We start from the raw sequence: 11665 nt of genomic DNA, 5'->3' as shown, positions 1-11665 counted from the left end.
AAGCCCATAACTAAGTCATGGGAAAAAAAATCATTAATATGTTCAAGTCTCTGTGAAGAATAAAATGTCAAAGAACGTCAAGTGACAATGAAACATATTGGTTTGAAGTATTGAAGATCAAGAGTTTCAGTGATTGAAGCAATGAATGATCAACATGTTGTATCAGTTGAGAATTGTAGAAAGGATTAGGTAAATCCAATTTAGTTCAAGTCGTTTGTGAAACAGACCAGTGCATTAAGCGTCAATACATCAGAAAAGGATTGATTTAATTTATACAGAAGAAATCAAGTTGTTATAGACAAAATTGAATCACAACAGGGAAAGAATTAGGGTTTACTTAAACAAACCCTAAAAATATATTTATTTGGTGAATTATTCCATCTTGGCGCAAATGAAGAGGAAATATTTTAGTATTGAATGTTTCCCCTCTAGGAGCAACTGAGGTGAAAATTTCATATGGCATAACAGTTTATCCTTTTGGTGCAAGTGGATAAGATTCTAAGGCAAGAACCCTCACCCTCTTGGCGCAACAGAGAGACAGAGTTTAAGGCAATAGTAGTCTATTCCCCTTGGCGCAGGTACTGAAAAAATGCTAAGGTATTAAGCTGATCCACCCTTGACGCAAGTGGAAAGCAAGTATCAAGTCAAACTGATTTTTCCCTCTAGACGCAAGTGAATTCTGCAATTGGCTACTTGGTTGTTCAGTGTATTACAGAAGCAATTTCAATTTAATCATTTGTATGAGAATTAGCCACGTGTACAAATGGAATTGAAGTCTATACAAACAACATAATGATTTTACTTCATTCAATTATCTTCCTCAGCAACTAACTACGTCGTTACGAAGTTCCATTGAATGCTCTATTTATTAAGTTTGTAAACATACTGTTACACTGCTGAATTTGTTATAGCTAATCTATTATTTGATTAGAGAGTAGCAATCTCAAGGTTTATATTAATAAAATAATATATTTCTCGAATTATTTTGTGTCTATTTTGATTCCGTACATTTAACGAACAACTTGAAACGAATTGAAAAAGATTGTAGGTATCGTATTCAACCCCCTTATACGATAATTTGGGACTAACAAATATTAACGAGAATACGTCAATCTGTGATTGTAAACTTGTATTTTAAATAAAAAAAAATTAGGGAATTTTTCAAAAATACTGTATTTTTAAAAATATTTAGAAAATACAGTCATTTTTAAATTTATTTTCAAAAATACATTTTTTTAATCTCATTTTCAAAAATATAATTTTCAACCTTCGCAACCTATTACGCAACTTTTGTTTTATTTTTTACAAAGTTAAATTTAAAATTGCACATGAATGCAATCTTGAAATTGGTATTTTTTAAAAATTTAAAATTAAGTTGTATAGGATATAGAGATTGTAAACCGTATTTTTAAAAATCAAATTAAAAAAATTATACTTTTAAAAATGTTAGCATTTTTAAAAATATAATATTTTGAATTATTTTTTTAAAAAGTTACGTAGTTTTCTGTCCGAAAATTCGTGCGCCAGTTAATAGCCGATAGCCCAGTACAAAGGCCCCTCATGTATTTTATGTTGGCACTAGCTAACAACTCTCATGTCGGCTTAGTATCGAGATTTTGGATGATTATAGTTGACAAAAATGAATTTAGTGGAATTTTACAGCTCATCAACATTTTAATTTGGGAGTCGGCCATATATACATATTGCATTCACACATTTTTTATTTGTTTTATATTTTAAAAAAATTCTAGTATATAACGGTTATTTTTATCATTATATATTGTAAAATATAATTTGAAAATATTGATTTTAGGATTCGAATCTTATACTCTTGGTATAATAGTTTAAAATACAACACGATTATTTTTATCATTATATATTGAAATTATAATTTTAATATATTGCTAATATGATTCAAACCTTTTAATTCTTATATAATAATTTTTTAAAATTATATATAACGGTTGTCATCAATTTGATCTAATGATTCTGCATTGAGTAAGAAATGGCCAACATCCAGACTTTTAATATTTCATATTTAATATAATAGTATAGATTCCGTATCACATTCTTCTATTTTAAAAATATAAATGTTAACTTCGTATTTATTTATGAGGATATTTTTCCTTTTTTTGACAAAGGATAATTTTCCTTTAATTTACATAAAAATTATCTTTTGTTGCTCAAGTTTAGACTTTTATTTTCTAAACATACATACTTCTTGATAAAGAACAAAATAACTATTACTTTATTCGTTACATTTATTTCTTTACATTTTTTTATATGTATGTTTATCTCAAATTTTTATATAATATTCCCTCAATATTATACCCCTTTACTTATTTTACTATAATATTTTAGACTTTTTCTTAATTTTTGTGCTAAAACCTAGTATAAATAATTGGGTGGGATGGTGATAGGGATAAATAAATCCTGATTGTATAAATAAATATTGCAAGGTATGGGCTGCTAGGTCCAATAAGAAGATGTATGACCTTCAGACCAAGAAGGTCAACACATTGATCAGGCCTGATGGACCAGATCAGGCCTGATGGAACAAAGAAGGCCCAAAAACCCTGATTATTTATTAATTTCATAATTAATAAATAAAGGAGGAAAACAGCTATTAAGATAAGTCCTAGTGGGGATATAAATCCTTGTAGATTGGCCTTAAGGGGACCTAAAAGGATAAGGAATCAGTTTCCTACTATCTAGGACTCCAAAGTCCATTCTAATTATGAGACTTGCCCACCAAGTCTCCTATACCAAGTCCAATTCAAGGACTCTCAACATCTATATAAGGGGTCTCGCCCCACAAATCAGAACTACATTTTTTGGCTTGATTCTCTAATTCACAGAGATACGTAGGCATCTCGTAAAGGCAGAGTTGAGCTACGAAACACGAGAGCAGCCATTAAAGGCCTTGAGCTCCCGAATCTTAGTAATAAATACAGCAAATAATAACCTTAGTTTTTATCCATAACATTTGGCGCCGTCTGTGGGAACGTGAACAACAACCATGGCGAGAACACGGAGAACAACTAGCGCTCTGGAGGAGGGAACACCATCAGGGACAACTCAGGTGATTTCGTCAACCGTGGAGATTCCTCCCCACTCAATTTATGCATCTACTCAAGCGGAAACCCAGATAGGCGCAACTCAATCTCAGCCACAAGGGACGACTCCCTCGACTATTCAAGGTACGAATCCTCAAGTTCAACAAGTACACATACTTATGAATTCTCGACCCGTCGGGTATGAATATTCAACTGTTGTTACCACTAACCCCCCTTATGGGATGCCCCTTTACCCCGAGGTTGGAGGAAGTGGATATGCTGGGCGAAGTGAAGCACGAGGGAAATCGCCCCCTTATATACGAGGTTTGGCTCCTATCCCCGAGGATCGGGAATTTTCTGGTCCTTACACTGAGAGAGATTCCGAATCTTCGGATGATGAAGTGGCCCCAAGAAGGAGACGTCCAGGCAAGGAGTCGATGGCCGATGGAAGGCAACGCCCTCGAAGCACCCAAGGGGCGAATCCCCAGGAAGTGCAGGAAAGGATAAGGGCTCATGAGGCTGAGATCCAAAGGCTGAGGCGTGACTTGGAAGCTCACCAGGCCACCAGACCCCAGATGCCTCCTAGGGGGAGAAATCCTCCTCCTGTCATAGACCTGGATGGTCCGGTACGAAGAAGGGCTGTCTTTCCAAGAACTGATCCAAGCAATCTCCTTCCCCTTGGAGACCCTGATGATCCAACTCCACCCTTCACAGAAGAAATTATGAATGCCCATATCTCAAGGAAATTCAAGATGCCCACTATCAAAGCCTATGATGGCACCGGAGACCCCGCTAACCATGTCAGGACATTCTCTAATGCACTGCTGCTGCAACCCGTGAATGACGCTATTAAGTGCCGGGCCTTCCCTCAAACCCTGTCGGGTATGGCTCAAAGATGGTACAGTCGCTTACCCCCAAACTCTATTGCATCGTTCAGAGAGTTAAGTCAGGCTTTTATTAAGCAATTCATCAGCGGGAGAGTCCATGAGAAAAGTTCAGCATCTCTTATGAGTATTGTGCAGGGAGCTAAGGAATCCTTGAGAGATTACCTGAATCGTTTCACAAAAGAGGCTTTAAAAGTCCCGGACCTTGATGATAAGGTAGCCATGATAGCACTGCAACAAGGAACTAGGGACGAATTTTTTAAGATGTCCTTGGCCAAACGTCCCCCTGAAAGCATGTTGCAGCTCCAAGAGAGGGCAGGGAAGTATATCAAGGTTGAAGAAAGTATGAGGAAGACCGTAATAAGTAATGAGCCCACTAGAGGCAAGAAGCGGGAAACTGATCTAAAATATATTGCAAAGGACAAATATCCTAGAACCGAACAAAACCCTGATTCAACCTCCAAGAAGGGAGGACCCGGGCAAAAGTTCACTGAATACGCTAAGCTGAATGCTCCTAGAAGTCAAATTTTGATGGAGATTGAGAAGGATAGAGATATTCGCTGGCCTAAGCCCTTGAAGGCTGATCCCGCCAAGCTAGATAAGAGCAAGTATTGCAGGTTTCACAAGGATGTTGGCCATGACACCGATGAGTGTAGGCAATTGAAAGATGAAATTAAGTTTTTGATTCGAAAAGGAAGATTGAACAAGTATACTGGAGATGGAGGGGACAGAAATAATAGTGGAAGGAAGAATTTTGAAGATCGTAGGAGGGACCAAGACGATCAGGGGAGGAATCCCCAACCTAGAGGGCCGGTTATAAATGCAATTTTTGGAGGACCACGACGCCCTCGAGGACCTGTGATAAACACGATCTTTGGAGGTCCGACTGCTGCTGGATTGTCCAAAAATTCAAGAAAGGCATATACTAGAGAGGTTATGCATATTGTTGGAGAAGCCCCGAAGAGGGCCAGGACAGAGGTAACATTGACTTTTGATGATTCTGACCTAGAGGGCGTAAAGTTTCCTCATGATGACCCGTTGGTCATAACACCAATAATAGGAAATAGCCCGGTTAAGAGGGTTCTTGTGGATAATGGTGCTTCTGTGGATATATTGCTCCATGACGCCTTTCTAAGGATGGGGTATAACGATTCCCAGTTGACACCAACCGACATGCCGATATATGGATTTGCTGGAGTAGAATGTCCTGTGGAAGGAATAATCAAACTGCCAACCACCATAGGTACGGAACCAAGACAAGCAACGCAGATGTTGGATTTCGTGGTAGTAAAGGCTAGTTCAACTTATAATGCAATCATGGGGAGAACAGGGATACATGCCTTTAAGGCAGTCCCCTCTTCCTACCATTCAGTTATGAAGTTTCCCACTCGAAACGGGATTGGAGAAGAGAAAGGAGATCAAAAAATGGCTAGAAGCTGTTATGTGGCCTCTTTGAGGGCAGATGGAGTCGGGGGGCAGGTTCTTCCTATTGAAGATATGGATGTCCGAGAAAATGACGAGAAGAGAGGAAAGCCAGCAGAAGACTTGGTTTCGGTTCCTTTAGACCCCAAGAATCCTGAGAGGATGACTTTCATTGGAGCCACACTAGAGGAGCCCCTTAGAGGGAAGTTGGTGAAATTTTTGCAAGAAAATAGTGATGTATTTGCATGGTCAACAGCTGATATGCCAGGCATAGACCCGGAGTTGATTACTCACAAGCTAAACGTGGATCCAAGCCGGAAGACAGTGAAACAAAAGAAAAGAAATTTTGCCCCGGAAAGATAAGAGGCTATAAAACAGGAAGTAGAGAAGCTCCTAGAGGCTGGTTTCATTGAGGAGATTCAATTTCCGGAGTGGTTAGCAAACCCTGTAATGGTGAAGAAGGCTAATGGAAAGTGGAGGATGTGTATAGACTTCACTGATCTAAATGATGCATGCCCTAAAGACTGTTTTCCATTGCCAATGATTGATACTTTGATTGATGCCACTGCTGGGCATGATATGCTAAGTTTCATGGATGGATTTAGCGGATATAATCAGATTAAGATGCACAAGGATGACATTCCAAAGGTATCATTTATCACTGACTTTGGTGTTTATTGTTATCTTGTTATGGCGTTTGGTCTTAAGAATGCGGGAGCCACCTATCAAAGGTTGGTAAATAAAATTTTTAAGGATCTTATTGGTAAGACTATGGAAGTCTATGTTGATGACATGTTAGTCAAGAGTCTAGTAAAGACTGATCATATAACCCATTTGAGGGAAGCTTTTGAGATCCTGAGGAACCACAAGATGATGTTGAATCCTACGAAGTGCGCTTTCGGAGTAGGATCTGGAAAATTCTTGGGATTAATGGTCTCAAAGAGAGGAATTGAGGCTAACCCCGATAAAATAAAGGCAATCCTGGACATGGAACCACCAAAAACTGTCAAGGATGTTCAGAAGCTCACAGGAAGGGTCGCTGCGCTAGGACGATTCATCTCCAAGTCAGGAGACAAGTGCTTGTCATTCTTCAAGTCACTAAAGAATATCAAAGACTTTGTATGGAATGAGAAAAGCCAGAAGGCATTCGAAGAGTTAAAGAAGTATATGGCTCTGGCCCCATTATTGGCCAAACCATCTTGGAATGAAGTTTTATTCTTATACTTGGCCGTTTCAGAGAGCGCCTTGAGCGCGGTGTTGGTTAAGGAGGAGCTAAAAGTCCAGAAACCCGTATATTATGTCTGAATTGAATTATTCAACTATTGAGAAATTTGCTCTAGCCTTGGTAATGGCTTCGAGAAAACTGCGTCCTTACTTTCAGGCTCATCAGATTGAGGTGCTAACGAATCAGCCACTGAGAAATATCATTCACAGTCCCAAGGCAAGTGGGAGATTGATTAAGTGGGCAATAGAGTTGGGAGAGTTCGATCTCAAGTATAAGCCACGCACAGCCATAAAAGCCCAGGCACTAGCTGACTTCGTGGTGGAATGTACCATACCCAACCAAGAAGTCGGGGGCAGGAAGATACCATACCTCAAGACAAGGGAGTCGACAATGGGGACAGAGAAAAGGATGATAAGGAGAAAGAATGTTGGGTTCTCTATTTTGATGGAGCATCAAAAACAAATTCCAGTGGAGCAGGGTTGGTTTTGCAAAGCCCTGATGGATTCTTAATTGAGTATGCTATGAAGCTAGACTTCCCAACCACAAACAATGAGGCAGAGTATGAAGCCCTGATTGCTGGCCTTGGTCTAGCTGGGACACTTAGAGTCAAAAACTTAAAGGTCCGGGGAGACTCGAAGCTGATCATATCCCAGGTAAAGGGAGAATTTGAGGCAAGGGATGATACGATGGCTAAGTATGTCCGCCTAGTAAGGGCTGTGATGACCCAATTTAATGAATGTCATGTTGAGCACATTCCAAGGGAAGAAAATGCTAAGGCAGACGCGTTATCAAAGTTTGCTTCATCCGAGATAGAAGAAAGTTCAGAAAGTGTGTACTTCCGTGTTTTGAAGACACGAAGCATAGATGTTAAGCTTGTGGCTCCTATAGGCCTGGGGACGTCATGGATTGATCCTATCAAGGCTCACATTCAAACCGGTTGGTTGCCAAGTGATGCAACTGAAGCATGGAAGTTAACTATTCGAGCACTAAGGTACTCTTTGATAGATGAGATTCTTTACAAAAGATCTTTCGTGGTTCCCTACTTGAGGTGTCTCAGGCCCGATGAGGCACGCTTGGCTCTTGAAGAAGTGCATGAAGGTATTTGTGGACAACACTTGGGGGGCAGGGCCTTGGCTCATAAGATAACTCGTCTAGGCTTTTATTGGCCGGAAATGATGGCTGATGCCAAAGAATATGTGAAGAAGTGCGACCGCTGTCAGAAGCATGCACCTGTTGTTAGACAACCTCCCGAGATGCTAACATCTATCAACTCGTCTATTCCCTTTGCTATGTGGGGAATGGATATTCTAGGGCCTTTCCCTATGGCCACGACACAAAGGAAGTTCCTGATTGTAGCCATTGATTATTTCACTAAGTGGATTGAAGCCAAACCTTTGGCCAAAATCACAACTAAACAAGTTGCACAATTCCTGTGGGAAAACATTATATGCCGATATGGAATTCCCCGTGTCCTAGTCACCGACAATGGAACACAGTTTAACAACGAGGAATTCAAGAAGTATTGTGAAGAAAATGAAATTGAGTTACGGTTCACCTCCGTGGCTCACCCACAAGCCAATGGGCAAGCCGAAGTAGCAAATCGAATAATCCTGGATGGACTAAAGAAGAGGATCGAGAAGTCAAGAAATAATTGGGTGGATGAGATACTTCCCATATTGTGGGCCTATAGGACTACTTGTAGAGTCACGACAGGAGAAACTCCCTTCATGTTGGCGTATGGGGCAGAAGCAGTAGTTCCAGTGGAGATATCACATTCCTCTCCAAGGATTCAGGCTTTCAATGCCGAGGAAAATGAGGAAGGACAAAGATTGGCTCTAGACTTAATCGATGAAGTGCGAGATGAAGCACATGCAAAGATAGTAGAGTATCAGAAGAAAGCTTCATTCTACTACAACTTAAGGGTTAAAGAAAGGTTCTTTAAACAAGGTGACCTAGTCTTGAGGAAGATAGAAGCTTCTGGGATAGGACAAAAAGGGAAACTTGCCCCAAATTAGGAAGGGCCGTACAAAGTCAAGAGCGTTCAGGGTAGAGGAACCTACAAGCTGGAGACTACGGATGGTTTTGAAGTCCCGAGAACCTGGCACGCACAAAACCTGAAGGTTTACTACGTGTAAGATGGTCGAAGTACGATTCTCACTTGTCATTGTGACAAGTAGGTTTAAAAGCACCTTGAAGCTTTGTTTGCATAGGATTTTTATTTTTTAGCTATTATAGATCAGGGTCGAACCCATATTATGTAAGGTTTTGGAAAACCAGACTTGAAATTGAAGAGTTCGAAATTATTTCAACCTATGGATGTTTGAGTTGTGATAATACTTGTGTGGCCCATTAAGCCAAGTTTGAATATTAAAGTATCGGAAAAATAAAGGAGAGAATGCAAATAAGGAAAGTAGCATATAAAATAGCCCCGGAGGGTAATAAGTTTTAATACAAACAAAAGTCCAGACATAAGTTAAAGATAAAATTACAGAATAGAAAAACTACTCCTCCATGCGGGAGCCTTCATTCTCTTGCTCCTTATCAGCGCCTTCAGCATCCTTCGCAGTAGAAGCGGGAGGAGAAGCAGTATTAGGATCCAAGATGCGATCATCTGGCTGAGGGGAGTTGAAGAGGGCGTCTATGCTGTCCTCCAACTCAGCCTGCTCGGGACTTATAAAGTCCTTAGGGTCGACTAAGCCCGGGTGCTTCTCAGAAACCGCCTTTACGGCCACATCCCATCCCTGAGTAAACTGTAGGGAATAAAGACCCTCATCATGAATCTCCATGAGATTCTTAAACTTGTCAGAATCCATGTAGTCATCAATGAGCTTATCCTTATCGCTCCTAAGTTTCACCAGCTCAGAATGAGCCTTAGCCAGCTCCTCTTTCTTCGTGTCCAGCTTCTTCTCCAGGACCTTGGCTCTCTCTTCCCATTTCTTCATCTCCTTCTCAAACCCATCTGAGTTACCCTTCCAGGACCTAGCCTGGTGGAGGGCCGCCTGGAAGTAGGTATTACTCTGCAAAGAAATATGTATGAGTTAGCACAAGTTCGTTGAAATACGAGAAAGTTGGGATTCAAAGAAAAAGAGAAAAAAGAAAGTTACCGCAGCTTAGGCTTGAGAACCCAGAAGCTCAATAGTCTCGATATCACTCCCCGTAACAATGTCAGTAAAGTCATGGGGAGTGATGGAATGGTATGACCAATCCTTAGCATGTTTGGTGGATCCAACCACCGTATCACTCCTCCTGAAGCCCCAGTTAGGCCTGAAGGAATGTGCCTTAAGTAGAGGATCCACATCGTCCCCCAACTCGACCACCGGGACGTGAGGCTTAAGAAAAGAAGGACCGTCAGGTTTGCTCCTGGGGTCCTTGTTTAGCTTCGCCCTCTTCTGGCGGCCTGACTCCCCTTCCTTGGGCCTGTTGACATTATTGATGGCCTCGCAAGCTGAAAAGGAAAGATAAAAAGAATATTAAATTGCAGGAGAGATAAAACGTTACAATTAAAGGGAAGGAAAAATGGTTATCCAGTTATAAATTTACCCTTATCACTGGCCTGAGAGAGACCAACTTTCTTCAGAGAAAACTCCTCTAAGAGGGTCCAGGTGTCTGTTTTCCCATCATCTGAAATTAAGGCTTGGTAGGCCACCTCCTCCTCATCAGATAATCTGATGCTACCTGGACTCCCATCTGACACTTTGCAAAAGGGCCTACGAAAGAGTGTGGCCCAATCACCCCCAGCCCAGGTCAGTCTCACAAACTCGTCCCTCCATTTGGGGTTATTCTCAACTATGGAATTACTATCGAAGATATGAGGGATTTTGGGCCGTTGACGAATTAAAACCCAACCTGGTTGACTCATGGCGCTATTATAGAATTGGAAAACTTTCCTAAAGACAGCTACGGAAAGAGGAAAATTGTTTCTAAGACAAAGGACCATAAAACAGATAATGTTCCTCCAAGCGTTAGGAGGGAGTTGACAAGGGTTAATTTGTACATCTGCAAGTAAGCGAGGAATAAATTCATGGAATGGGAACCTGAGACCCGCGGTCAGGGCTCCTCGATAGATAAACAAAGTATCCCCCTCCCAATTACAAGTCATATCCCCAGGGGCGGCTGGAGTAATCCTAAGGTGGGGTGGAAGTCTGTACAGGGTGTTCATAGACTCTATCCTACCATCTAACTCATGAAAGGTGTTACCATGATTATACGAATCTAACTCAGATAGAGAGGGATATTCATCACCTCTCGAGTTAATCATATCAAGTAGGGAAGTATATGGAGATTGAATTTGAATATTTGTACCTCTCTTAGAGACATTCATCTTCTGCAAATGAGCCAAGTCACGATCCGCCATTGATATGCTTCGGTTGAAGGCTTGAAACCCAGAAAAACCTGAGAAAGGTGGAGCTGCGGTGGCTGAGGTCGCCGGAAATCGCCTTCTCAAAGGGAGAACTCTAGAGAGATTTGTGAGAGAAAATGAGAAATGTGAAGTGAAGTGAGGATTCTCACTTCACACTACACTTATATAGGCGAAAAGCTCGGAATACGAGGCGTTTCTAGGCCCATTTAGCCAGGCCCAACCTAAAAGCCCATCTACTAGAAATATCAGGAATAATCTAGAAGCTCCTATGGAAAATGAAGGGTCGAAAATCGACCAGAATTTTAAAATGGTTCGATCAGAGTCCTAATCGACAAAGAAGAAAATCCTAATCGACACTTCAATCGATCAAGAGGGAAGAAACCTATTAAGTTCGATCAGAGTCCTGATCGACGCCAAACAGTATCCTGATCGATACCTCATTCGAACAGGAGGAAAGAAATCCCCTAAGTTCGATCAGAGTCCTGATCGACCCCAAAAAGGATCCTGATCGATATCTCATTCGAGCAAGAAGGAAGAAAACCACTAAGATCGATCAGAGTCCTGATCGACACAGAAGAGGATCCAGATCGATATTTCATTCGATCAGAACGGTAGAAAGCCACCTAGTTCGATCAGAATCCTGATCGAAATCGATCAAGAATTCTGGTCGATTATGCCCATGTTTCAGTCGACTATAGTGTCACTTTGAAGGCCAGTT

Source organism: Apium graveolens, chromosome 8 (assembly GCF_009905375.1).
Source record: "Apium graveolens cultivar Ventura chromosome 8, ASM990537v1, whole genome shotgun sequence".
Taxonomy (NCBI): domain Eukaryota; kingdom Viridiplantae; phylum Streptophyta; class Magnoliopsida; order Apiales; family Apiaceae; genus Apium; species Apium graveolens.
The sequence above is the reverse complement of the archived record's forward strand: the minus strand, read 5'-3'. Positions refer to the sequence as shown.